Here is a 26,970-nt window from a genome sequence, read left to right as displayed (position 1 = left end):
TTTTTTTGTCTTTCTTATTGATTTATCGAATTGATGTATTTGATATGAAATTAATATCTTATCATATGTTATCCTTTTAGAAAAATATTATGTTATGAACTCTTTGTTACTATGAAATCTAATGTTATCCCTGCTGATAATAAATAAAAGATGTAAAAAAAAAAAATAAACATTTAGAACAGTTAAATACGATACGATCAGAAATCATCATTTGGATTTTGCTATACTAAATTATGATAATGTTATGCAAAATGATCACTATGACATCATCGCATTATACACATTTCCTAAAAGCATATGTGGATTTAGAAACTCAATATGATAAAACAACTACTCCACATTTCACACATACAAATATTCACTAAAGGACACCTTGGACCTCTTTGCATCATTAACCATTTACATAGGGTATACAAGCATGCTCTAAACATGTCTACCTTGACTGTATTGCTTTTTAGAGACAGGTACAGGTCTAGGTATTGGAGGTTGGAGATAGTCAGAGATAGAAAGATAGAGAGTTAGTGAGTTAGTGAGAGAGAGAGTTAATGAGAGAGAGAGTTAGTGAGAGAGATTTAGTGAGAGAGAGAGTTAGTGAGAGAGAGTTAGTGAGAGAGAGAGTTTGTGAGAGAGAGTTTGTGTACAAATTTGTCTGGGTGAGTGTGCGAGTGCTGCTTTGTTTTTCATTACAAACACATTTAAATACATTTACTTTCATTTACACACAAACGCATTCAATCCGAGGCAGGAGATTAGTGAGGAGATGAAGGAGGAGATTAGGCATCAGATTAGGGATGAGATGAGACAGCAGATTAGGGATAAAATGAGACAGGAGATTAGGGAGGAGATTAGGAAGGAGATGAGGCAGGAGAGTGGGAGAGGAACTAGAGAGGAAAGGGGAGATGAAGGGGGAGAGGTCAGGGTGGGTGGACACAGCCACATTGTTGAAGATGAACAAGTGGCTGGGCCCAGTGGGGCAGGTCACGTGCAAAGTAAATTATAGATATGACTAACGCAATTACGCTTTTTTAAACATTATTATTAAAACGCATTCAGAATTACCTTGAGAAAATTGGATTTGAAGAAAAGCTATCACATTAGTATCTAGTCTACAGATTATGTGTGCATTCAAACATATTTAAAACGCACACAAAAATACATTCATATTGACCATCTAGATATCCGAAAGATGGGTTTGCAAATACGTAAATCATATTGATTGATTTTGGTTAAAATTGAATTACGAAGGCAGCCTCATTAATACACTTTCAAATATAACATTTGAAAGTGTAACAGGCATGAGAGTGGTGCAGAAGGGGAAATGCCACCTCGTAGAGAAATGGAGGATAACCTTGCAGAAGATAACCCTGCAGAAGATATACCTGCACCAGCCCCCTATGCAGCAGCAGCCCCCCCCCCCTGCAGAAGATATCCCTGCACCAGTCCTCCATGCAGAAGCAGCCCCCCTTGCAGCAGCTCCCCCAGAGGAGAACATCCCCCCGAAATCCCTGAGGTGGAGCTGATGAGGGTCTTCCTGGAGGAAATGCAGACTTCCCGGAGTGCACAACAGGCACACACACAGTTTATGACCAACTCAGTGAACAGCCTGATAAAAGGACAAACAAATATTGTCAATGTTCTAAATAATATATTTCAGGTCCTCTGGGAGGTGGCAAGCAGACCATATACAGAAATGGAAAGACCACAAGAGCCTGGACCATCAGCTTCTGGACCATCATCTCCTTTGCCTCCTCCATCTCCTACTCTGCCTGGTCATTTTCCAATCACTCACAGTACTCCTCCTCCCCTTCTTCCACAACCATCTCCAATGAGGACACGTCTGAGGGAGCATTTGGCCACCCCAGAGACTCAGTCTCATGGGAAGAAGGGAAGGAGGAAGAAGTAATTATGTTAAGATATTAGTGTTTTTAATTTAAAGTTAATGTGTAAAGGATAGTTATTTGATGATGTTGTCTTCTTACACTTGTGGAGCACACTCTGTATGTATTTAATAGGCTTCTATGGGACCGGCTCCATTGAGGCAGATTGTTTGCAGAGTGTATTTTACAAGTGTGTTGAGACAACATCATCACATGCTGTCATTGTTGATTAGATTGATTGTTTTTTGTAATGTGATGTCCAACCCTGTTCTCCTAATACAAACCAACAAACATTACAATTATACATGATGTCATATCACTGTGTTGATGCCGGCAACATAGCTTTTTTTTTTTTTAAATATTTGTTTTTTATTATTAAAGGTCAAAAAAGTATATACAAAGAAAGGAGAAAAAAGAGATACACAATCAAAATTACAATTATGTCATTTGGAACATAAAAAAAAGAAAATAACACAAAAATTGAATACACAAAAAAATAAAACGTTCCGACATTTGAACACAAATCATAACCTTTTCAATATTGGATATTTAACTTTTCTCCCTTTATCGCAGTAATCATTAACACAAAACTTACCCTAATTCATTATTTAATCCTACAGTGAGGCAAATCATTACAATAACAGATAACAAAGAATACAGTTTATGGATGTATTTGCCATTACTAATAGTCAAGTGTTTTCTTTTAAATAAATTCAACCTTTAAGTTATTAAGGGAGGTGGGACCACCTACAAATCATTTGTCAGATTCCTGACAAAATTAAGAGAGAAAAAAAAAGGAAAAAGACTTTTAGACTTTTTAGGGGGGCAAAGGAGGACAAAAATAAAATAAAATTGTATCTTAAATCAGATTCTCTAATGGGGATAGTAACTGATTCTGTATATTGGTATTCTTATAATGTCTGACAAAATCTAACCACTTTGAAATAAATTTATTTTGTTGCCGTTCAGAATTAATTACATTATCAAATTGTTCTATTGTGTATTACGTTTGTAGTAGAAATGTTAAATTGTTTATAGTAGGTGTACTTTTTTGTTGCCAATTTTTAAGAATGAGGTATCTCCTGCCCAGAATTACCGTATTACAGAAAACTCTATTTATCAATCTATCCAATGTATCCAATAGGAAAATTATATGTTGTAATTCTATTATACATTTTGTAGCTGTCACTTTAGTTAACGAAAATTGTACACGTTTCCAAAACTGATTGATTTTTGGGCAGCTCCAAAACATATGGATTAAATCAGCATCCACTGAACAGCAACGGGGACATACCTTTAATCCTTGTGTCGACCATTTATTTATTTTAGCAGGTGTAAAATATATCCTATATAAAAGTTTTATATGCGTTTATCGCCAGTTTTCCGCAAGTGTAGCCTCATCTAGAAGGGTTATACTTTGTTTTACTTGTTCTACATTTAAGTCTGCGATCGTTACTTGCCATTTTGAACATATCTGAGCAATATTTAGTTCCCCTGTCTTACTAATAATCATATTATACCAATATTTAATAGAGCGTTTGCCTGCCTTAAATAATGCTAGCCCCATTTTCACTCCTGGATGACTCCATGGCATCTTATTGTCTTCCATAACTTTAAAAAATCAATGTCTAACTTGGAGGTATGCAAAAAAATCTGCATTCTGTAAGTTAAAATATTCTTTAAGTCTTTCAAATGGCATTATACTTTGTGATTCAGGATCTCTAAGTTGTGCTATGTAAGTAAGCCCTGCAGTATCCCATTTCCTAAATACTTGATTACTAATGCCAGGAAGAAAACGTGGATCACCTCTAATAGGAAGTAAATCTGAAATATAAGGATCACTATCTACTCTACGTCGTATGTCTTGCCATTCAATTATAATATGATATAGTGATTGTTTATTTTTTATTCTCTTTGGGATTACTTTTTTAGGGCAATGCAAAAGCGCATTTAATGAGAGGGGGTATACTAAATTTATTTCTGCTTCAGTAAATGCAATATAGTTCCCTCCCGTGACCCAATCCATTGCAATTTTTGCAAGACATACACTTTTATAAATAGCAAAGTTCGGTAGTGCCAATCCACCATATTGCCTTAGTTGTGATAGTTTATACAATGATATTCGATTTGCGCCCTTCCCCCATATAAATCGTCTCATTAATTGATCTAAGCTATTAAGGTTCTTTTTTGATATAATTATAGGGATATTTTGCATTAAATATAATAGCTTAGGTAAGACAATCATCTTAACTAAGTTGATTCTCGCTGTAATTGAAAGTGGGAGATTATCCCATTTCGTCAACTCAAATTTAATTTTTGCAAATAAGGGTAAGTAATTCAAACTAAACCAATCTTCTGGATTGACACTAATCTGGATTCCTAAATATGTGACATATTGCGATGCTACTTTGAAAGGGGGTGTGTATTGGTTTTGATGATATTTATTCAGCCAAAGAAGTTCTGATTTAGATATATTAATTGTAAAGCCTGAGAAAGAGCCAAAGTCTTTTATAATTTCTAAAATTTTAGGAATTTCATTCTGGGCATCCTTTAAAAGTAAAATCAAGTCATCTGCGTATAATAAAAGTTTAACAGGAATTTTGCCTATCTTGATCCCCCCTAAATTATCCCTTAAAGTAAATGCAAGGGGTTCGATTGCTAAGTTAAATAATAGTGGTGAAATTGGACATCCCTGTCGTGTTCCAGACAAAATAGGAAAGGGTCTAGTGTCTGAGCCATTAACCATTAAAATGGAAGTTGCATTGGAATATAAGGCACAAATACATTCAAGAAACTGGTCTTTAAACCCAAAATTCTTCATAGAATAAAATAAGTGGTCCCAAATAATAGAATCAAATGCTTTATGAGCATCAACCGCTAGAATGGCGGAGTTTTGTTCACTCTTATTTTTGGCATCTGCAAGGGAATCTATTAAAAGGAAAATTTTGTGTATATTTGCTGACATATTTCTCTTAGCCATAAAGCCGACCTGATCTTCGTGTATTAGCGGACTCATAATTAACTTCAGTCTATCTGCTAAAATTGCAGTAAATAATTTATAGTCGGAGTTCAACAATGAAATTGGGCGGTAGGAGTCTATTGATTCAGGGTCTTTCCCTTTTTTTAAAAGTAAAATTATTTTTGAAATTGCAAAATTAGGTGATGGGGTCTTATAGTTAATTAAATAATCATTGAATAAATCCGTGAGTACACATATTACTTCATTTTTAAGAATTTTATAGAATTCTGCTGGTAGGAGGTCAGGTCCGGCGGCTTTATCTAACTTAAGACTGTTTATTGCATTTAAGACTTCAGATTCCTTAATTGGTGCATTGAGTTTTTCTAAATCTTCAACCGAAAGTTTAGGTAATGTAATTTTTTCCAAAAAATCCTGTTTATTTTTTAAATTAATGTCCGATACTGAATATAGGTCCTTAAAGTATTTGTAAAATTCTGCTTTAATTGTATCAAGGTTCAATATTTTTTCCCCATCAATATTAAGTGATTTAATGTGATGAATCGGTTTCCTTGCTCTTACAGATCTCGCTAATAACTTCCCTATTTTATTTCCAAATCTATAAAATCTATTTTTATTCTTAAGCTCTTGGATGGCAAATTTTTGTAGTGAAAAAACTTCCCATTCTTGCTTAGCCTTTACGTAATTTTGCCAGTTGGTCTGAGTATGGGATGCAATATATGCGTTATATTTATTTTTTAAGTGATTTGAGATTTCAGTCTCTCTTAGATATAACTTTTTCTTAAATCTAATAGTAAATTTTTTAATTTCTCCTCTGGCAACTGCCTTAGCAGTTTCCCAGAAGATCTCTTTCTTATGCATATATTCTTTGTTCTGTTGAACATATTCGTGCCATATAGCAATGAGCCGATTTCTAAATTCCATATTATTTGCTAAGTAACGTGGAAAGCCGTAGCTCTTAACTAAATCATATCTATCTATTTCCCACCTTGTCTCTAATGATAACGGGGCATGGTCTGATATAGTAAAGTTATCTATTTGTGCTTTTATATCTAAATTGACAATTTTGTCTGACCCTAGAAAAAAATCTATCCGTGAGAATGTCCGATACTTTTTAGATTCACATGTAAATTCTCTACTGTTAGTATATAGCAGTCTCCAGATATCTTTAATATTTAGTGCACTAGCAAATACTTTAAGAATCCTAGAGGATTTTTTTGATATCTGTTTAGTTTTATTTCCGGTTGTCTGTAATCTATCAATATTGTTGAAAACCATATTAAAATCGCCTGCGACTATAAGGTTTGTGTTTATAGAATCATGTAATTTTAGTTTTAGTTTTTCCCAGAATTTTACATCTGGCACATTTGGACCATAGACGTTACATAACGTGAGCATACGTGAATTTATTAAAATTTTCAAAATAATAAATCGTTTCCCTGGATCTATCTCTTGCCCCACAATTTGATATTCTAAATTTTTGCTGATTAAGACTGCAACCCCCCTTTTACGTGTAGCACATGGGGTATAAATAACTTCATTAACCCAGTTAGATTTAAGTTTCTTATGTTCTATTTCTGTCAAATGTGTTTCTTGTAAAAGTGCAATGTCCACTCTTTTATTTCTAAGATATGTCAAAATCCTCTTTCTTTTAATTGGGCTAGTGATCCCTCCCACATTCCAAGAAATTAGTTTTAAAGTTGCCATTTATAATTTATTCTGGATCGGCAAACCAATAAACATAAAAAAAGAAAGAAGAAAAAAAAAAAAAAATTATATAATTTTTGTCCTCCTTGCCCCTCCATCTAACCTGGTCCTTTGTCTTTAATAACACACAAATGTTTAAAATAAAGTGGGCTGTACTTATTTTCAACCAATTTTTCATTTTTATAAATCTCTTACCCTTAATTATTTTGTTTATTGTGTAGAAGTAAGTTAAACTTATCCAACTTGCCATACTGATGGCAACATTTGCTCTAATAAGAGAAAAAAAAACTGTTTTTTAATGATTACTTAGATTGAAATTTGTTCAGAAATGCCTTAGCTTCTGGAATTGTTTTTAGTGTGGTTGTCTCATTTTCCATATAAATCTTAATTTTAGCGGGATATATTAGATGGGCAGCTAGGCCCATGTTTATCATACTGGTACAAAATGGGGCCATGCCTTTACGTTTTACTGCCATCTGGGCTGAATAGTCTTGGAAAATTAAAATTCTGTTATTGTCAATCTCTAGGTTTTTCATTATTCTGAATGCTCTAAGTATTATTACTTTGCCCTGAAAGTTCAAATATTTAATTAAAATAGCTTGTTTCTGAATAGTATTATCTGAAGAATTTCTTATATAGCCTACACGGTGCGCTCTTTCAACAGTAAAATTATATAGTTTAATGTCAATCCCTAGACTTTGTGGCAGAATTACTGAGGCAAAGTATATTAAGTCTTGGAAATTTGTAGTTTCTGGTAGGCCTACTACTTTTAAGTTGTTCCTACGTGATCTATTTTATAGATTTTCTATTTTATCAGTCATTTCTGAGATTTTTATATCATGTTGTTGTATAGAGAAATTTTGTTTAGTCACATTGTCTTCGGTATCTGAAATTCTCATTTCAATTTCTGTAAGTCTAGCTGTAAAATTTTTCGTTTCTATTGAGAGTGTTGATAATTCTGTTTTAATATGATCGAGTTGGGGTGAGAGAGATAGTGCTACTTGTTTAGAAATTTCTTCTATATCATCTTTAGCAATATTTACAGTAGTCATTTCAGGTCTAATATCGCTAATGTTCTCAGTACTGTGTCTGGGCTTTCTGTCTTTGGATTTTGCTGGCATTGCGTGTGTTTTAGGTGTTAAATATTTGTCCATGTGTCAGAAAAGAAAAAACAAAAGAATAAAGAAAGAAATGTAAGATGTGTGAAAGTGACTGAGTGTACTAAGTGTTGTGCATGTGCTTTATAAGATGGCATATAAAAAGAGAAAGAAAAAAAAACAAAAAAAAAAAACAGAGAAGAAGGTTGCATAAGTGTAGTCCAGCATAGAAAAGTGTATGGTGTGTTAGGGAGTGTTCTCCTATGTGAATATGTGAATATGCAATGCTCAGCAATTGTCATCTACTTCAGTGATGTTTTATGACTCAACTTCTCCTCCCTTCTTCCTTTTCTACAGCCTATAGTAAAAAAGTTACTTTTACACATAAATCAATAGGCCTAACACTCTGTTCTATAACCTTATAATTCCATAAAAATGGTTCAAGATTGTAACAGCAAATAATTAGACATTTGATATGTACTATATATCCATCAGAGCAAGATATTTCATAACTACACGTGGGTGTAACACCCTCCACTGAATTACTAATGAGAAAAAGAGCATCCCATAAAGGAGGAAAACAAAGGAAAAAAGAGAGAAAAAAAGAAAAACAAACAAAAAAGAAAAGTTCCTTTTTTCTTTCCCCTTTTCAGTAAATTTCAGTAAGTATCAATAAGATCCTATGTGCACCAGTCTGTTCCAATAACTAAAACAGTTCAGTTATGACAGTGTGATATCAGCCAGAACAAACCAGCAGGTAGCTTTTATATTCCACATTCAGCAGTTTTAGTCATTTATAGTTAAGGTGTTACTCAAATTTTTTTCTCTTTTTGTCTCTGAATAATTATTTAATCAGTTATTTTAACTTATATTTGTCAATATCCTTGAAACACATATGTAGGGATTAGTAGTAGGGAACCAGGAGTACCAGTAGAAGAGCCCCTGCAAGCATTATAATCCATGGGCTTTAGCTTAGATGAAAGAAAAACTGACAACGCCAGCTCTTTTCAAACTTAAACTTTTATACTCAAAAGTCACATCCATTAACTGGCTTTGAGTATATAGGTTCCCACAGCCCGTCTCATTATCTTTACCCTGTACCAGGTCAGGGACTTACTTCCACTACTTTTCCAATCCCCAGTATACAGTCCCGGACAGCCCACCTCTTACCTTCACCCTGTACCAGGTCAGGGACTTATTACCCGTCAATTAGAGGTGTATCCTTCCTTCCAGGAGTGCCAAGCTGGGCAGCTAGCGGTGGCGGTGTTATCTTGAGTCAAGTCCGATGACCCTCCGATGTCTCTAGTATCGCTGAGAGCACAGCCTCTTCATTTGGGGCTTCCCCACTCTTCCTGATGTAGTCACGTCTCTTGCCGCTCAGTCTGGTTGCTGGGTCTCTGTATTAAATCTTACCCCGCCGTCAGTTGACAAACTTGGCAAACGGCCGTAGCAGACCGGCCACTGGCTGTTCTGTGACTTCCACACACTCAGGCGAGTTACTACGCCCAGGTCCGGGCTGTGGTGTAGGAAACTACGTCCTATGGCAACTTGGTGTGTCGGCGTGTTCGTGCTGCCTTAGTCAGAGGAGCGTGTAGTACACCTGCACTTTCTGCTCCTCCTACCGGAAGTCAGCTTTTAGCTTGTCACAGAAGCGCCAGCAACATAGCTTAAACAAGAACATATGCTAACATATACAAATACTTATGTCACATTGGTATATCTACATGTGCTTTTTAAATAAAGCAAATACTGGTATTTTTTAATAAGCCTGTATGCCATATTTCTCTCAATGTGTTGACAACATTGAATATGTTAAATAAAGTGTATTTTTTAAAGCTAGCTTAAAGTGTTTTACTTATTTGGGAAATGTATTTCATTTAAAAGGTGCATGAAAGAAGAAAATTCTCTTACATGATTTTGACAGAGCATAACATTTTAAACAACATTCACATTTACTCATATTATTTGATTCATTATCTTGTTATCCTTTGCTGAAAGGTTTATATAGGAAAGCTCAGGAGCAGCAAAGACCCTAGCTTCGATCTGCTGATTGGTGGCTGCATATATCTACAGATTGTCATGTCCTCACCCATGTGTTCACTTAAAAACTAGTAGTGTATTGATGCTCCTTCAACACATTATACCAAGAGAATGAAACACATTTGAGAATAGAATTTAATTAGAAACTTGGTATTTGTATGTTCAACATACTGTAAATAATGAAAGATACATTTAGGGTTTCATGTCCCTTTAAGAGTTACATTTGAAATTCATGCTCACAGTACTATATTTGGATAACAACAATGTTGAATCGATACATGACACAATATTAAACATTTACATTAAGAATAAATATCAGGACATAACATCTATAAACAGTATACATCTCATATATATATCATGATATACTGTAGGTGAATGCATATTGAGAAATGACTTCAAATACAAATGCGCATGTTTAGGAAATTACAATGTGGACAATTAAACACAACACATACATTATTTGTTAATGAGAAAATATTGTTGAAAAACATATTAAACGAGATGGAGTATATTCATTGCTGAACATTCATGGATTAGCACTTGCCTCAAAATATATTCGGGATCAACAACACATTGCCTTTATTAATGTCTTCCATGAGACAGCCATCAATAGATATTTGTCTGCTCTTTATCATCTATGTTTAAACAATGTACAAGATTGACACAATCCATAAACCTAGAAAATCATGGTTTTAAACTTGTGTTTTCATTCGAAAACATGGAGCATCCAATATCGCGGAACAATGGAATCCAATCAAATAATGGATTTTACACCTTTGCATGTGATGTCTTACACAACATGGCGCATCCGATATCACGGAACAACGTAATCCAATCAAATGACGGATTTTACACCTCTGCATGTGATGTCTTACGCAACATGGTGCATCCAATATCGCGAAACAACGTAATCCAATCAAATGATGGATTTTACACCTTTGCATGTCAATAACAAATGTATTTCTATTTAAAAAACTAGCATGTGCTATATTGTTATCTAGCAAGCATGTTTGTTGTAATGCACAGCTTCACATAGTGTAACAATAGATAACATAATACTGTGATATGTGAAATATAATCCATTGTTGTTAATAAATATATATTTCATTAGAATAATAAGATTAGGAAATATTTAGGAAGCATCAGGGTTTAACATAGAAATAAGGCTACTATATACATCACGAAAATGTGTGTTTATACATTATATGTTACCTCTAGCAATATATTGTTTTATAATTAAATATAAAAAAAAATAATAGAAATAGATTAATCATCTAAAATGTGTGCATTACACACAGTGATTTATTATGGTATACTACTACAATAAGATGTAATGAAAATTGGAATATATGTGCTGGCAACGTTCAGATTATAGTCTGTTTTAAATATATTATATGTGTATGTTGATTTCCAAAGCAAAAATATTAAAAATTACATTATGAATGCATATCCATAAATTAAGAACTGTTGTCAGCATCACTTAAGGGTTATCATATCAACATAAAATCATTTTTATTAGAAATGACATTAATAAATAAAAAAGAAACATAACATTTTAATAACATTATTCTTTTTATTATGATAAATATGATTTATGAAGGTCATAAAACATAAATAAATAAGATAATAGGACAAATAAGTCAGAATGATAACACAGCCCCTTTGGAGCCATCTGACAAGGTGACATAGTGCATCACAGTCCTTTCATGGAGTTGACAAGGGTAAACAAAGCCCAACATAGCCCCTTTGGAGCTATCTGACAAGGTGTCATAGTTCATCACAGTCCTTTCATGGAGTTGACAAGGGTAAACAAAGGCCAACATAGCCCCTTTGGAGCCATCTGACAAGGTGACATAGTGCATCACAGTCCATTCATGGAGTTGACAAGGGTAAACAAAGGCCAACATAGCCCCTTTGGAGTAATCTGACAAGGTGACATAGTGCATCACAGTCCTTTCATGGAGTTGACAAGGGTAAACAAAGCCCAACATAGCCCCTTTGGAGCCACCTGACAAGGTGACATAGTGCATCACAATCCTTTCATGGAGTTGACAAGGGTAAACAAAGCCCAACATAAGCCCTTTGAAGCTATCTGACAAGGTGTCATAGTGCATCACAGTCCTTTCATGGAGTTGACAAGGGTAAACAAAGGCCAACATAGCCCCTTTGGAGCCATCTGACAAGGTGACATAGTGCATCACAGTCCTTTCATGGAGTTGACAAGGGTAAACAAAGCTCAACATAAGCCCTTTGGAGACATCTGACAAGGGCAAACAAAGTGCAACAGGCACAACAATAAACATAAAAATAAAAATAAGCCAACTGGCAACAAAACAAACATGTTATATGGATGGAGGGGTTATTCCTGCTCCCTTGGGTCATCTCCGGACCCTCCACTTCTTCGGGCATCCTCCTCACCTTCCTCGGCATGAGGTTCTGCAGCTGCTGCTTGCTGCCTTGCATCCATACGAATGAGGTGGCTAAGCAAGAGGCGATCATACTCATACTCATTTAAATACAAATCAGGATTAGAATAAAATATGCTATATAGAAGAATAATTACACATGAAATATGTTCTTCATAGATAAACCATAAAAATATGAAATAAAATAAAAACCCTAATGACAAATCATTATTTATTGGGTTTATGACACACAGGGAAACGGGCTGTGATTAAAAATAAAACATAAATAAGCATATTTACATAATTTATATCCAACATCTAGGCAATATCATTTAGATCATAAAAAATAAGGATGATCATTTAAAAGAATGTAAACATTAAACATTTACATTCATGAAATAAAGAAAATTGTTATAAATAACATTTTATATTCAAAATCAATTAATTTATAATTAGATCAGTATAATGTCCTTTTAAGAATGTATGTTCTAATGTTGATTTGTAATGATACTTGCATTGGTGGCTGGCAAGGAGCACAGGAAACTCAGGACAAGGAAGGTGGGGATCAGGGAAAGGGTGTGGTTGGGGAGGAGGGATGTAGTGAGGTGGGGTGACCCGTGCAGGTGGGGAAGCTGGGGCCTGCTCAGGTGGGGGAGGTGACTCACAGGGGTCCTGCTCTGGTGGGCCTCCTCAGGTTGGGAGGGTGGGGCGGGTGTCATGTGTGGGGCTTGGGCAGGTGGAGCAGGATGGACAAGATGGGGAGAGCAGCGAGGGGGGGCAGGGGTGTGGGTTTGGGAAGGGGCAGAATGGGAATGACAGGAAGAGCAGCGAGGGGGTCAGGGGGGGAGTTTGGGAAGTTGGGGAAGGGTGATGCCAAGAAGTGGAAGGTCCATCTGAAAAATATAATACAATTGTTTAAATATATATATTATATTCAAAATTGTATTTAAATATAATATTAATATTCAGCATCATTTAAAATCTGTAAATTTTGATGCTTCAGAATATTTATTAAAAAAAATCACAATAATGACTTATGTTTAAAGGTATTAATTGATTTGAAGCAAGTCTAATTTTGAATCTTTTTTAATTGATTCTTGAAACTCTGTTTGCTCACTGGTATTTGTTATGGAATATTTGATAAATACATTTAAAAGCATGTTTCAAATTCAACATTATGTGCTAATCTTTATGATTGTACAATATGACATATCTCTTTTTGATAATATATATCAGTACAAATGGATGCATTTGATATTGAAAATACATAGAGGTCTGTCTCTAATGTGATGTACTTGTCATTGGATCACATCTCGAGTGCATTATTAAGTGTGAACAGCATTCACTTCTTTTAGACACATGCCTGTGGATTGACTTTGGAGAGTCCACCAATTGGATAATATGGGAGTGTGTAATATGAATTAATAGAAATGGCCACTCCCCATAGGCTTTTATAAAAGGTAATCACTGATGTCAAAATAGATTAAGATGATTGCCTTGGTAATCTTAAATATAATTTTTAAAATATTAACGGCTCAATCAATTACTATTCAAAATATATACACACTAGATGCTACCTTTCACATTAACTATTAGGCATAGAATGGTATCTGACATTAATTTTTCAGAGTATGTTTTATGAATCTATCTTTTACATTAGGATTAAATGTATGTCATCACAATATTAATAGACACATTCATAATTGAACTGTTTAGGTTAGAGGAATATTAATGTTTGTCTGAGTGAAATGGACAGTCTACACATAAATCATGTGAAAATCCTTTGACAGATCATACATCATGAAATTAAATCATGGAATTTCAACATGATTATGTTCTATGTATACTAATAAATGGCTGATAAGCTCAGAACAATGATGACATAAGGAGATGGTCTGCATCTAGGCACTCAGATGATTCGCAATGACTGTCTGTACAATTATAAGATGATTATTGTGTGATTGGATGTAATATGCATGTGATATCATAATGTAATTCATGACAATTTATACAGGAAAAAGCAATTATATTCTTAATTTCTATGTTCATGCTGCATGATATAGAAAGGGGGGCAGTAGTGTATTGGGAACGTAATGGGATAATATTTTTTAACAGGACCATGCTGTAGACTTTCTTTGGATTCCAAAATATGATTTTGAACAAATACACATTATATACACGTAGTTATCCTGTCAGGATTCTAGGTGTATTTACTTATCTGTTCTCTAATTATATCTGCTTCCCCTTTAAAACCCCTGATCACAGGACAATCAGACACTATTTATCATCATTTCCCCTCTCAATTATTGCTTGGTAATTTGGATTCATGGATACATGTTGTACAGCTATTAAGCCCTATTATAACTTTGTATTTATCCTTTACAGCGGCTTCCTACAAGTTCCTGATCAGTTCTTATTGTCTCTTTGTTATACAACATTTACCTGCCTTTAAAGTATTGTCTCCTTTGCTACAAGCAGCTGTGGTAACCGAATCGGAATCCTCTCTCACACACGCCGGAGCGTGTGATGTCATCAGTAGTACACTAACAAGCTACACATCTCGGAAACCGCACTAACTCTGCATGAACTGGTATCGTTAAGTTTCTTCTATATTCAATACTGGCATAAGGTTGTAGAGTATATACTTACCTGAACTTTGCTCGCACTTTACTGTGTTAAATGTCATTACAACTTGCACGAACCAAGGGCTCTGTGTGATAGTTTTTCTTATGATGATATGCTAACAATTTCTCAGCTGGATATAATGCTAATAAGTTTCTTGATTCTTGTACACGCTTCTGCTGCAATTCTCAGCTCTGCCTATACCATTTGATGATTGATACTATGAGGCCAATTTAACAAATGTCTTGCGGACCTGATCTGACAGTGTGGATCAGGTCCGCAAGACATCGCTGAATGCGGAGAGCAATACGCTCTCTGTATTCAGCATTGCACCAGCAGCTCACAGGAGCTGCTGGTGCAACACCGCCCCCTGCAGACTCGCATACAATGGGCCGCCAGCAGGGAGGTGTCAATCAACCCGATCTTACTCGATCGGGTTGAATTCCGGTGATTCCTGTCCGCCTACTCAGAGCAGGCGGACAGGGTTATGGAGCAGCGGTCTTTGTGACCGCTGCTCCATAACTTGTGTTTCTGGCGAGTCTGAAGACTCACCAGAAACACGGGCTGTCAAGCTCCATTCGGAGCTTGATAGATAGGTCCCGAAATATATATATATGAACTCTTTTGAAGGTTCTTGGGGAACGCTTTAAGGCAAACTAAGTGGACTGAACCGCATACATATGTATATGGATACTGATCTATTGAATACATAGACACATTCTATAGTATTTCTGTTACTACCTTATATCTTTGTCACATTTACTCCTTTTCTTGAATTTCCTTCCTTGACCATCTCTGGGTCACCCTCAGTTCTATGATAACAAATAGGATATTAAATCTGATTGTATCCAAGGTATGTATACTTGGGTAAACATTTCAGTATCCTAACATATTACCAAGGCTTAAAAAAAAATAAAAAAAATAAACCCATATACATATAGTTTATTAATATGGATGTAACAGAACTGTCAAATTGTGAAGGCACTCAGCTCAATATATGGATTTGATGATACAGGGACTCAGGGATATGTAAACAGAAAATGAAGAAATACGCAAATATATATATGAGCATGTTTCTGTAAAAACCCTGCTACTGAAGTAATTCACCCCGAACCACAAGTCTGTCCTCCAGAGAATTTTTTTTGGGATAGATCACAATTTATGGATTTCAAAAATTCTTTTAGATTATTTTTTTAATTGAAACACAAAAGTTATCAGACTGAAAAAATGAAAGTCTTAACGGTGATCTCCGTGGTGATGCTAAGAATTGGGCAAACAATTTCTACAAGAATAATGACCCTATATTTAATTCACTTGACAACTTTTTTACTGCCATGTCACTACTCTATGAAGATCAAGACAAACAAAATACTACAGAAAGTTCTATCAGGATATTGAAACAGCATAAACGCCCAGTCAAGGAATACAGGGAGTGCAGAATTATTAGGCAAATGAGTATTTTGACCACATCATCCTCTTAATGCATGTTGTCTTACTCCAAGCTGTATAGGCTTGAAAGCCTACTACCAATTAAGCATATTAGGTGATGTGCATTTCTGTAATGAGAAGGGGTGTGGTCTAATGACATCAACACCCTATATCAGGTGTGCATAATTATTAGGCAACTTCCTTTCCTTTGGCAAAATGGGTCAAAAGAAGGACTTGACAGGCTCAGAAAAGTCAAAAATAGTGAGATATCTTGCAGAGGGATGCAGCACTCTTAAAATTGCAAAGCTTCTGAAGCGTGATCATCGAACAATCAAGCGTTTCATTCAAAATAGTCAACAGGGTCGCAAGAAGCGTGCGGAAAAACCAAGGTGCAAAATAACTGCTCATGAACTGAGAAAAGTCAAGCGTGCAGCTGCCAAGATGCCACTTGCCACCAGTTTGGCCATATTTCAGAGCTGCAACATCACTGGAGTGCCCAAAAGCACAAGGTGTGCAATACTCAGAGACATGGCCAAGGTAAGAAAGGCTGAAAGACGACCACCACTGAACAAGACACACAAGCTGAAACGTCAAGACTGGGCCAAGAAATATCTCAAGACTGATTTTTCTAAGGTTTATGGACTGATGAAATGAGAGTGAGTCTTGATGGGCCAGATGAATGGGCCCGTGGCTGGATTGGTAAAGGGCAGAGAGCTCCAGTCCGACTCAGACGCCAGCAAGGTGGAGGTGGAGTACTGGTTTGGGCTGGTATCATCAAAGATGAGCTTGTGGAGGATGGAGTCAAGCTCAACTCCCAGTCCTACTGCCAGTTTCTGGAAGACACCTTCTTCAAGCAGTGGTACAGGAAGAAGTCTGCATCCTTCAAGAAAAACATGATTTTCATGCAGGACAATGCTCCATCACACGCGTCCAAGTACTCCACAGCGTGGCTGGCAAGAAAGGGTATAAAAGAAGAAAATCTAATGACATGGCCTCCTTGTTCACCTGATCTGAACCCCATTGAGAACCTGTGGTCCATCATCAAATGTGAGATTTACAAGGAGGGAAAACAGTACACCTCTCTGAACAGTGTCTGGGAGGCTGTGGTTGCTGCTGCATGCAATGTTGATGGTGAACAGATCAAAACACTGGATGGCAGGCTTTTGAGTGTCCTTGCAAAGAAAGGTGGCTATATTGGTCACTGATTTGTTTTTGTTTTGTTTTTGAATGTCAGAAATGTATATTTGTGAATGTTGAGATGTTATATTGGCTTCACTGGTAAAAATAAATTATTGAAATGGGTATATATTTGTTTTTTGTTAAGTTGCCTAATAATTATGCACAGTAATAGTCACCTGCACACACAGATATCCCTCTAAAATAGCTAAAACTAAAAACAAACTAAAAACTACTTCCAAAAATATTCAACTTTGATATTAATGAGTTTTTTGGGTTCATTGAGAACATGGTTGTTATTCAATAATAAAATTAATCCTCAAAAATACAACTTGCCTAATAATTCTGCACTCCCTGTATATTATGGAATTTAAGAGATGGGCACCTGATACACAATGGAACAACCCTGCCTTGACAAATCAATTTCGCATTGGGTTGTCTGATTCTCTAAAAGATGAACTTGCACGTACTGTCATTCCAGAAAACTTAGATTCTTTGATGTCACTAACAGTTTCTATTGATAGATGCCTCAGAGAGAGAAAGTCTGGAAAAGATGTATATGAACACTCTTTTAAAACACCTTACTACAGTCATCCTATGCACTTAACAAAATCCCAGGAAGAACCTATGGATTTAGAATTCGTAAAAGGTCCCCTAAAACCTGAGGAAAAAAACCATCGCAGGTTATACAACCTCTGTCTTTATTGTGCTGCAAAAGACCACGGGCTTAAAGACTGTCCTATTCTATTAAAATCAAAAAAGGGTAAGAAATCATATCACCTCCATTACATACAGAATATTGCTTCACAGAACGCCTCACATTTTACCCTTTGTGTCACCCTACAGTGGGATCGCCAGGAAGCCCAAACACAGGTTGTGATTGATTCTAGAGCCACCAGTAACTTTATAGATTCAAATTATGTTTCCACTAATAACATACATTTGATTAAAAAAGATATTGCACTTACAGTACGTGTTGTAGATGGTTCTTTAATAAAGTCCGGACCTATTACACATAACACAGTACCCATTCAAATTACTTTGCCATCAGGTCATACAGAATTATGTAATTTTGAGGTCATACATTCACCCTCATTCCCTGTCATACTGGGATTATCTTGGTTAAAGATAGATCAACCTACCATTTTTTGGAAAAAAGGTACTATCACTTTTGATTCGCAGTATTGTAGTAATTCTTGTTTCACAAATCAAAGTATCCTACAGACTGACGTCCAACATATTCCACATATTTATTATGACTTCATGGATATCTTTGATAAAATACAGGCCAACACACTACTGCCCCATAGGCCTTTTGACTGTCCTATAGACCTCATTCCAGGTTCAAAAATACCATATGCATATGGCCATGTCTACCCCCTCTCTCAGCCTGAACTAAAGCATTTAGAAGACTATCTTGATGAAAACCTAGAGAAAGGTTTCATCCACCCCTCTACTTCCTCAGCTGGAGCGAGCATTTTTTTGTACAAAATAAGGACAATAGCCTTACGCCTATTATTGACTATAGGGAGCTGAATAAATGTACAATAAAGAACTAGTATCCTTTGCCCTGATACCAGAATTAATAGAATGACTCCAAGGAGCCAAGTTGTTTACTAAACTCGATTTAAGAGGGGCCTATAACCTTATTAGAATTAGAAAAGGAGACGAATGGCTGACGGCATTTCATGCCAATTACAGCCTCCACGAATACACAGTAATACCGTTCGGCCTATGCAATGCACCAGCCACATTCCAATATGCTATAAATAACATATTCAAAGACCTCCTTGACTCATACATTGTAATATACTTGGACGATATACTTATATATTCTGACAACCTAGAAAACCACATTACACATGTTAGAACTGTTTTATTAAGACTTAGAGAAAACTGCTTATATGCAAGGCTGAAAAATGCATATTCCATACGGACTCAATCTCTTTCTTAGGATATCATATATCCCCATCTGGGATTTGTATGGAGAGTAACAAGGCACAGGCCATTAACAACTGGCCAATTCCCACCTACAAATAAAGATATACAGAGATTTCTGGGGTTTTCTAATTTTTATAGGAGATTTATAGATGCATTCTCAACTATTGTAAAACCTCTTACCTACTTAACTAAGAAATTATGTAGGTTTCATTGGTCACCCCAAGCTAATGAATCTTTCAATTTATTGAAGAGTAAATTCATCACAGCTCCAATTTTACAATTTCCCGATCCAACAAGATAGTTTATATTAGAAGTTGATGCTTCCAATCACGCTCTTGGAGCAGTCCTATAACAAAAGTGCTTATCAGATGATACTTTGCATCCTGTCTCTTTCTTTTCTCGTACCATGAATACTGCAGAATTAAATTGTGCTATAGGGGAGAAGGAACTCCTGGCCATTAAGGCAGCTCTTGAATTTTGAAGACACCTTATAGAAGGTGCTACATTTCCAATTATCATATACACTGACCATAGGAATTTGCAATACCTAAAAACAAACAATTCTTTATCAGCACGTCAAGTACGCTGGAGCCTATACTTCACAAGATTCGATTTCGTCATCACATACCGCCCAGGTAATAAAAACACCAGAGCTGATGCTTTCTCCAGGTATCCTCCCACACCTGAAAACAGCTCCATATGCAAGACAATCATACCAACGCATAAGATTGTTGGTCTCACAATCAACAAAACTTCTCTTTTTATAAAACATCAATCTGCAGAACCTGATATAACCGACTCAATACTTAATACAGGTGCAGATGACCTACTCTATTTTGGACACAAACTTTATGTTCCTAAAACTCTCAGAGACCAAATACTTCAGGACACTCATGATTCCCCATTATCCAGCCATCCTGGGTTCAGGAAGACATTACAGTTACTACAGAGAGATTTATGGTGGCCCACATTAATAACTGATGTCAAAGACTATATACAATATTGTGCTATAGGTACAAAATGTAAACCATCACAGTTGCGACCTTATGGTTATCTTCTATCACTGCCAATTTCCGACAGACCCTGGAGTCAGATTGCAATGTACTTCATTGTAGAATTACCCCCTCCTCTAATTACAACACCATACTTGTTGTGGTAGATACATTTACAAAACTGGCCCATTTTATTCCAACTCATGGCCTTCCAACTGCCTCTGAAACAGCTGATCTTTTCCTTGCTCATATTGTGTGTTTACATGGTCTTCCAGATTCCATAACCACGGACAGGGGTAGCCAATTCACATCAAAATTTTGGATCCAATTATGCAAATGTTTACACATTTGAAAGGCATCTCACATCAGCATACCACCCTCAGTCCCACGGACAAACAGAAAGGACTAACCAAACCCTTGAACAATATTTGCGTTGTTACTGTTCGTCCCAACAAGACAACTGGTCTACCCTCTTACCAACTGCAGAATTTTCATACAATAATACTCTGAATACGTCCACCAATTTAACCCCCTTTTATGTGAACTATGGATACCATCCCTCTTTCCATCTATATCACAGAGATGAGACTACCTCTCCTCTTGTTAATGATACTATAAATACTCTGGCAGATGGTTTTACTATGTTGCAAGAAACTTTAAAGAAGGCAAAAATTAAACAGAAACATTATTATGACTTACGAAGATCCAAACCACCGGAGTATAAACCTGGTGATATGGTTTGGCTATCTTCCAAACATCTCAGATTGCAGATACCCAGTAAAAAGTTGGGATCTCTATTCATTGGACCTTACAAAACAATCTGTGTGGTTAATTCCAATGCTGTCACCTTACTCCTGCCTTCCACCTTCAAAATACACCCAACCTTCCATGTTTCCCTCCTTAAAACCTATGTACCAGTCAGAGCAACACACCAACCAGAGACCATTCCAACACCACTTCAGGATGATCCAGTTTATGAAATTGATTCCATTATTGACTCCAGATTCCATCATCGTTACCTACAGTATTTGGTCTGGTGGCAAGGATATGGCCCAGAGGAAAATTCCTGGAAACCCTCTTCTAACTTATCCACACCTAGGCTGGTATCTCTTTTCCATTGCCGCTACCCTGATCGGCCTAAGCCTTAATTGGGTGTCATCTCTTGGAGGGGGTGTACTGTCAGGATTCTAGTTGTATTTACTTATCTGTACTCTAATTATATCTGCTTCCCCTTTAAAACTCCTGATCACATGACAATCAGACAATATTTATCGTCATTTCCCCTCTCAATCATTGCTTGGTAATTTGGATTCATGGATACATGTTGTATAACTATTAAGCCCTGTTATAACTTTGTATTTATCCTTTACAGCAGCTTCCTACAAGTTCCTGATAAGTTCTTATTGTCTCTTTGTTATACAACATTTACCTGCCTTTAACGTATTGTCTCCTTTGCTACAAGCAGCTGTGGTAACTGAATCGGAATCCTCTCACAGACATGCCGGAGTGTGTGACATCATCAGTAGTACACTAACAAGCTATGCATTTCGGAAACCGCACTAACTCTGCATGAACTGGTATCATTAAGTTTCTTCTATATTCAATACTGGCATAAGGTTGTAGAGTATATACTTACCTGAACTTTGCTCGCACTTTACTGTGTTAAATTACATTACAACTTGCACAAACCAAGGGCTCTGTGTGCTATATTTGCTTACGACGATATGCTAACAATTCCTCAGCTGGATATAATGCTAATAAGTCTCTTGATTCTTGTATATATAAGAACTCTTTTGAAGGTTCTTGGGGAACGCTTTAAGGCAAACTAAGTGGACAGAACCGCATACATATGTATATGAATACTGATCTATTGAATACATAGACACATTCTATAGTATTTCTGTTACTACCTTATATCTCTGTCACATTTACTCCTTTTCTTGAATTTCCTTCCTTGACCATCTCTCGGTCACCTTCAGTTCTATAAACACAAATAGGATATTAAATCTGATTGTATCCAAGGTTTGGTGTGAGACTGAGTGGAGAAGGTTATTCATATATGTATACTTGGGTAAACCTTTCAGTATCCTAACATTGACTTACCATCAGACTCCAAAGGAACATCATTCTCCTCCATCACACATATAACATCCAGATCTTTAAAACATACTATGCTGTGTAGATGTTAAATAAAATCTTAAAACATGTGTTACTGGTGCTGTCACTAAGCACCCACACTAACTACACTGTTCTACCCCCTATACCAGCGCCCCCGGAGCCCCCCGCAACTAAATAAAGTTATTAACCCCTAAACCGCCACTCCTAGACCCCGCCGCAACTATAATAAATGTATTAACCCCTAAACCGCCGCTCCCGGAGCCCACCGCCACCTACATTATACCTAGTAACCCCTATCCTGCCCCCCTATACCGCCGCAACCTATAATAAATTTATTAACCCCTATCCTGCCCCCCCTACACTGCCGCCACTATAATAAAATTATTAACCCCTAAACCTAAGTTTAACCCTAAACCTAACACCCCCCTAACTTAAATATTAATTAAATAAATCTAAATAATATTTCTCTTATTAACTAAATTATTCCTTTTTAAAACTAAATACTTACCTGTAAAATAAACCCTAAGCTAGCTACAATGTAATTAATAATTACATTGTAGCTATTTTAGGATTTATATTTATTTTACAGGTAACTTTGTATTTATTTTAGCTTTTTAGAATAGTTATTAAATAGTTATTAAAAGAAATTCAAAATTACCTGTAAAATAAATCCTAACCTAAGTTGAAGTTCAATCCAATCAGCCAATCAGATTGAGCTCGCATTCTATTGGCTGATCGCAACAGCCAATAGAATGCGAGCTCAATCTGATTGGCTGATTGGATCAGCCAATCGGATTGAACTTCAATCTGATTGGCTGATTTAATCAGCCAATCAGATTTTTTCTACCTTAATTCCGATTGGCTGATAGAATCCTATCAGCCAATCAGAATTGAAGGGACACCATCTTGGATGACATCACTTAAAGGTACCGTCATTCTTCGTTAGTGGTCGGGAAGAAGAGGATGGCTCCGCATCGGCTCGTCTGAAGATGGCTCCGCTCTGGATGGATGAAGATTGAAGACGCCGCATGGATGATGACTTCAATCGTATGGAAGACTTCTTCAGCGCCCCTTGGATGATGACTTCAATCGGATGGAAGACTTCTTCAGCGCCCCTTGGATGATGACTTCTGCCGCTCCGGATCTCCTCTTCGGTTCCATCGGTGGTCGGCTGGCTGAAGACAGCTAAAGGTAGGATGATCTTCAGGGGGGTAGTGTTAGGTTTATTTAAGGGGGGTTTGGGTTAGAGTAGGGGTATGTGGGTGGTGGGTTTTAATGTTGGGGGGGTTGTATTTTTATTTTACAGGCAAAAGAGCTGAATTCTTTGGGGCATGCCCCGCAAAAGGCCCTTTTAAGGGCTGGTAAGGTAATAGAGCTGGTAACTTTTTTAATGTAGAATAGGGTAGGGCATTTTTTTATTTTGGGGGGCTTTGTTATTTTATTAGGGGGGTTAGATTAGGTATAAGTTGCTTAAAATTGTTGTAATATTTTTGAAATGTTTGTAAATTATTATTTTTTTTTTGTAACTTAGCTTTCTTTATTTTTTTGTACTTTAGTTAGTTTATTTAATTGAATTTAATTGTAGTTATCTGTAGGTAATTTATTTAATTAATTTAATGATAGTGTAGTGTTAGGTTTAATTGTAACTTAGGTTAGGATTTATTTTACAGGTAATTTTGTATTTCTTTTAGCTAGGTAGTTATTAAATAAACTAAAATAAATACAAAGTTACCTGTAAAATAAATATAAATCCTAAAATAGCTACAATGTAATTATTAATTACATTGTAGCTAGCTTAGGGTTTATTTTACAGGTAAGTATTTAGTTTTAAATAGGAATAATTTATTTAATTATAGTGTAGTGTTAGGTGTAATTGAAACTTAGGTTAGTTTTTATTTTACAGGTAAATTTCTCTTTATTTTAACTAGATAGCTATTAAATAGTTAATAACTATTTAATAGCTATTGTACCTAGTTAAAATAAATTGAAATTTGCCTGTAAAATAAAAATAAATCCTAAAATAGCTACAATATAATTATTATTTATATTGTAGCTATATTAGGGTTTATTTTAAAGGTAAGTATTTAGTTTTAAATAGGATTAATTTAGTTAATAAGAGTTATAATATTTAGATGTATTTAATTAATATTTAAGTTAGGGGGGTGTTAGGGTTAGACTTAGGTTTAGGGGTTAATAATTTTATTATAGTGGCGGCGGTGTAGGGGGGGCAGGATAGGGGTTAATAAATTAATTATAGGTGGTGACGGTGTAGGGGGGGCAGATTAGGGGTTAATAAGTTTAATATAGGTTGCGGCGGGGTCCGGGAGCGGCGGTTTAGGGGTTAAACTATTTATTTAGTTGCAACAAGGTCCGAGATCCGCAGGATAGGGGTTAATAACTTAATTATAGGTGGCGGCGGTATAGGGGGGGCAGGATAAGGGTTACTAGGTATAATGTAGGTATAGGGGGTAATACATTTATTTAGTTGCGGCAGTGTAGGGGGGGCAGATTAGGGTTGTTTAGACTTGGGGTACATGTTAGGGTGTTAGGTGCAGACAGCTCCCATAGGAATCAATGGGATATCTGGCAGCAGCGAACATGAACTTTTGCTATGGTCAGACTCCCATTGATTCCTACGGGATCCGCCGCCTCCAGGGCGGCGGATTAAAAACCAGGTACGCTGGGCCAGAAAAGTGCTGAGCGTACCTGCTAGTTTTTTGATAACTAGCAAAAGTAGTCAGATAGTGCCGAACTTGTGTGCGGAACATCTGGAGTGACGTAAGAATCGATCTGTGTCGGACTGAGTCCGGCGGATCGAAGCTTACGTCACTAAATACTACTTTTGCCGGTGTCTAGGGCTTGATAACTAAGGCGAATCAGCCTCGCCACAAATACGCTGCGGAATTCCAGCGTATTTGAGGTTGACGGCTTGATAACTAGAGGCCATTGTCTGAATTTTGTATATCTTGAAAAAAGCATAGTACACGGAACATTTAATGCTTATCCTGTGTGTATCGCTTGATGATTGTTGTCTACATTTATACAAAATATCAACATTTGCTATCCATGTTCTGAAGCAAAAAGGTGTAGACTAAGAAGCTTTGAGATTTTAATATTAAACTAAACAAAAAAATATTTATAATTAGAGGAGTACATAATAAGGTTTATTCAAATGGAATGGTCCATCATAATCATGATCTGAAAAAATGTTTTTTAATACACCTTTAATGATGTATGAATGAGTAAATGGACTTACCATCATCCTGCAAAGGCAGGTCTGGATTGGTGATGGATCCCTCCGGGCTTGTCAGATTAATTTCAACTATTAATGATATAAATAAAAAACATATGTAACACAATTTGTACATCTGCTTTAAAAAAACATATTTAGCATGAATAAAAATGTATTCTAAACAATTTAAAATAATATATTTCCAAATGTGAAGAGTAAACCACTAATATGAAAATTATATTCATTAGTTCATCAAGTTGAGTGGAAAGAAAATTATGTTTTTCTCAGATGTACTATTTTTTCAAAGATTAGACATCTGATTCTTATCATATTCATCTATTGCAAATCTGAAAATATATATTGGTTTTAAAATAAATCCAGACAGACACTTTGAATAACAACTGGTGACAACTAGAGCATAATACATATGGCACATATAGATAAGTTTGTGCAATGTACAGTAATGTGGTTTCTGACACAATACATATTGATCACAATCAAGACATAATATATTAAAAAATATGTCATCATGGTGCTGTTAGAATATGCTTATATATAAGGGTAATCATAAAGGGAAAGATGTTATTTAAAGCACAGTATTATTTCATCAAAATAGTTTAATGGGTAAGAAATATATTTTGTATCTTTAGATAAATACAATATCACTAATTGAGATTGTCCCACTAAAGGAATAGTCTATTGCATATGTTAATGTAATCAATCGGATAGAGCATGCAATTTCAATCTAATATATCATTTTCTCCATAATGAATATTTAAGTCTCCTTCTATCTTAATTATAATAATAAAATATCTAAGCATATTAGATGTTTCTTTTGATATTCAGCACATGTGTAAATAATTTTTATTGTTTTCTAAATATAGCCACCAACTGTAGAGCACCATCCAGGTGCTGAATCCAAAATGTGCCAGGCCATAAGATTACATTCAACTATAGTTAGCAAGATTCTGAGGAATATCTTCGAATACAATTAAATTCAGATTTTGATTACAATGGAATTTGATCTCTGAATCATGAAATTTCTTTTTAAATACACTTTGAATTTAATTAGAGGATCCATGTTAATATAGATCAATGGGAATGTATTAGGCAAAGTAATGTCCAAATTTGTAAGCCAAAAGTGAAGTATAATGAGACATATCAGACTGGGACAAACCCGAGTTTGAGGGTCCAGCACCATCATCCATATCTGTAAAATATTAAATCAGGATTGGATATTATTAATAAAAATCATAACTTTGACATGAACAATTATACATTGTTTTTGAATTTGACAAAGTAAAACATATTTTAATTCTTCACACGAGTTAATTGTTTTTTAAAATGTATTTATA

The sequence above is a fragment of the Bombina bombina genome, chromosome 5 (assembly GCF_027579735.1).
Source record: "Bombina bombina isolate aBomBom1 chromosome 5, aBomBom1.pri, whole genome shotgun sequence".
NCBI classification, from domain to species: domain Eukaryota; kingdom Metazoa; phylum Chordata; class Amphibia; order Anura; family Bombinatoridae; genus Bombina; species Bombina bombina.
Note: the sequence above shows the minus strand (reverse complement) of the source record.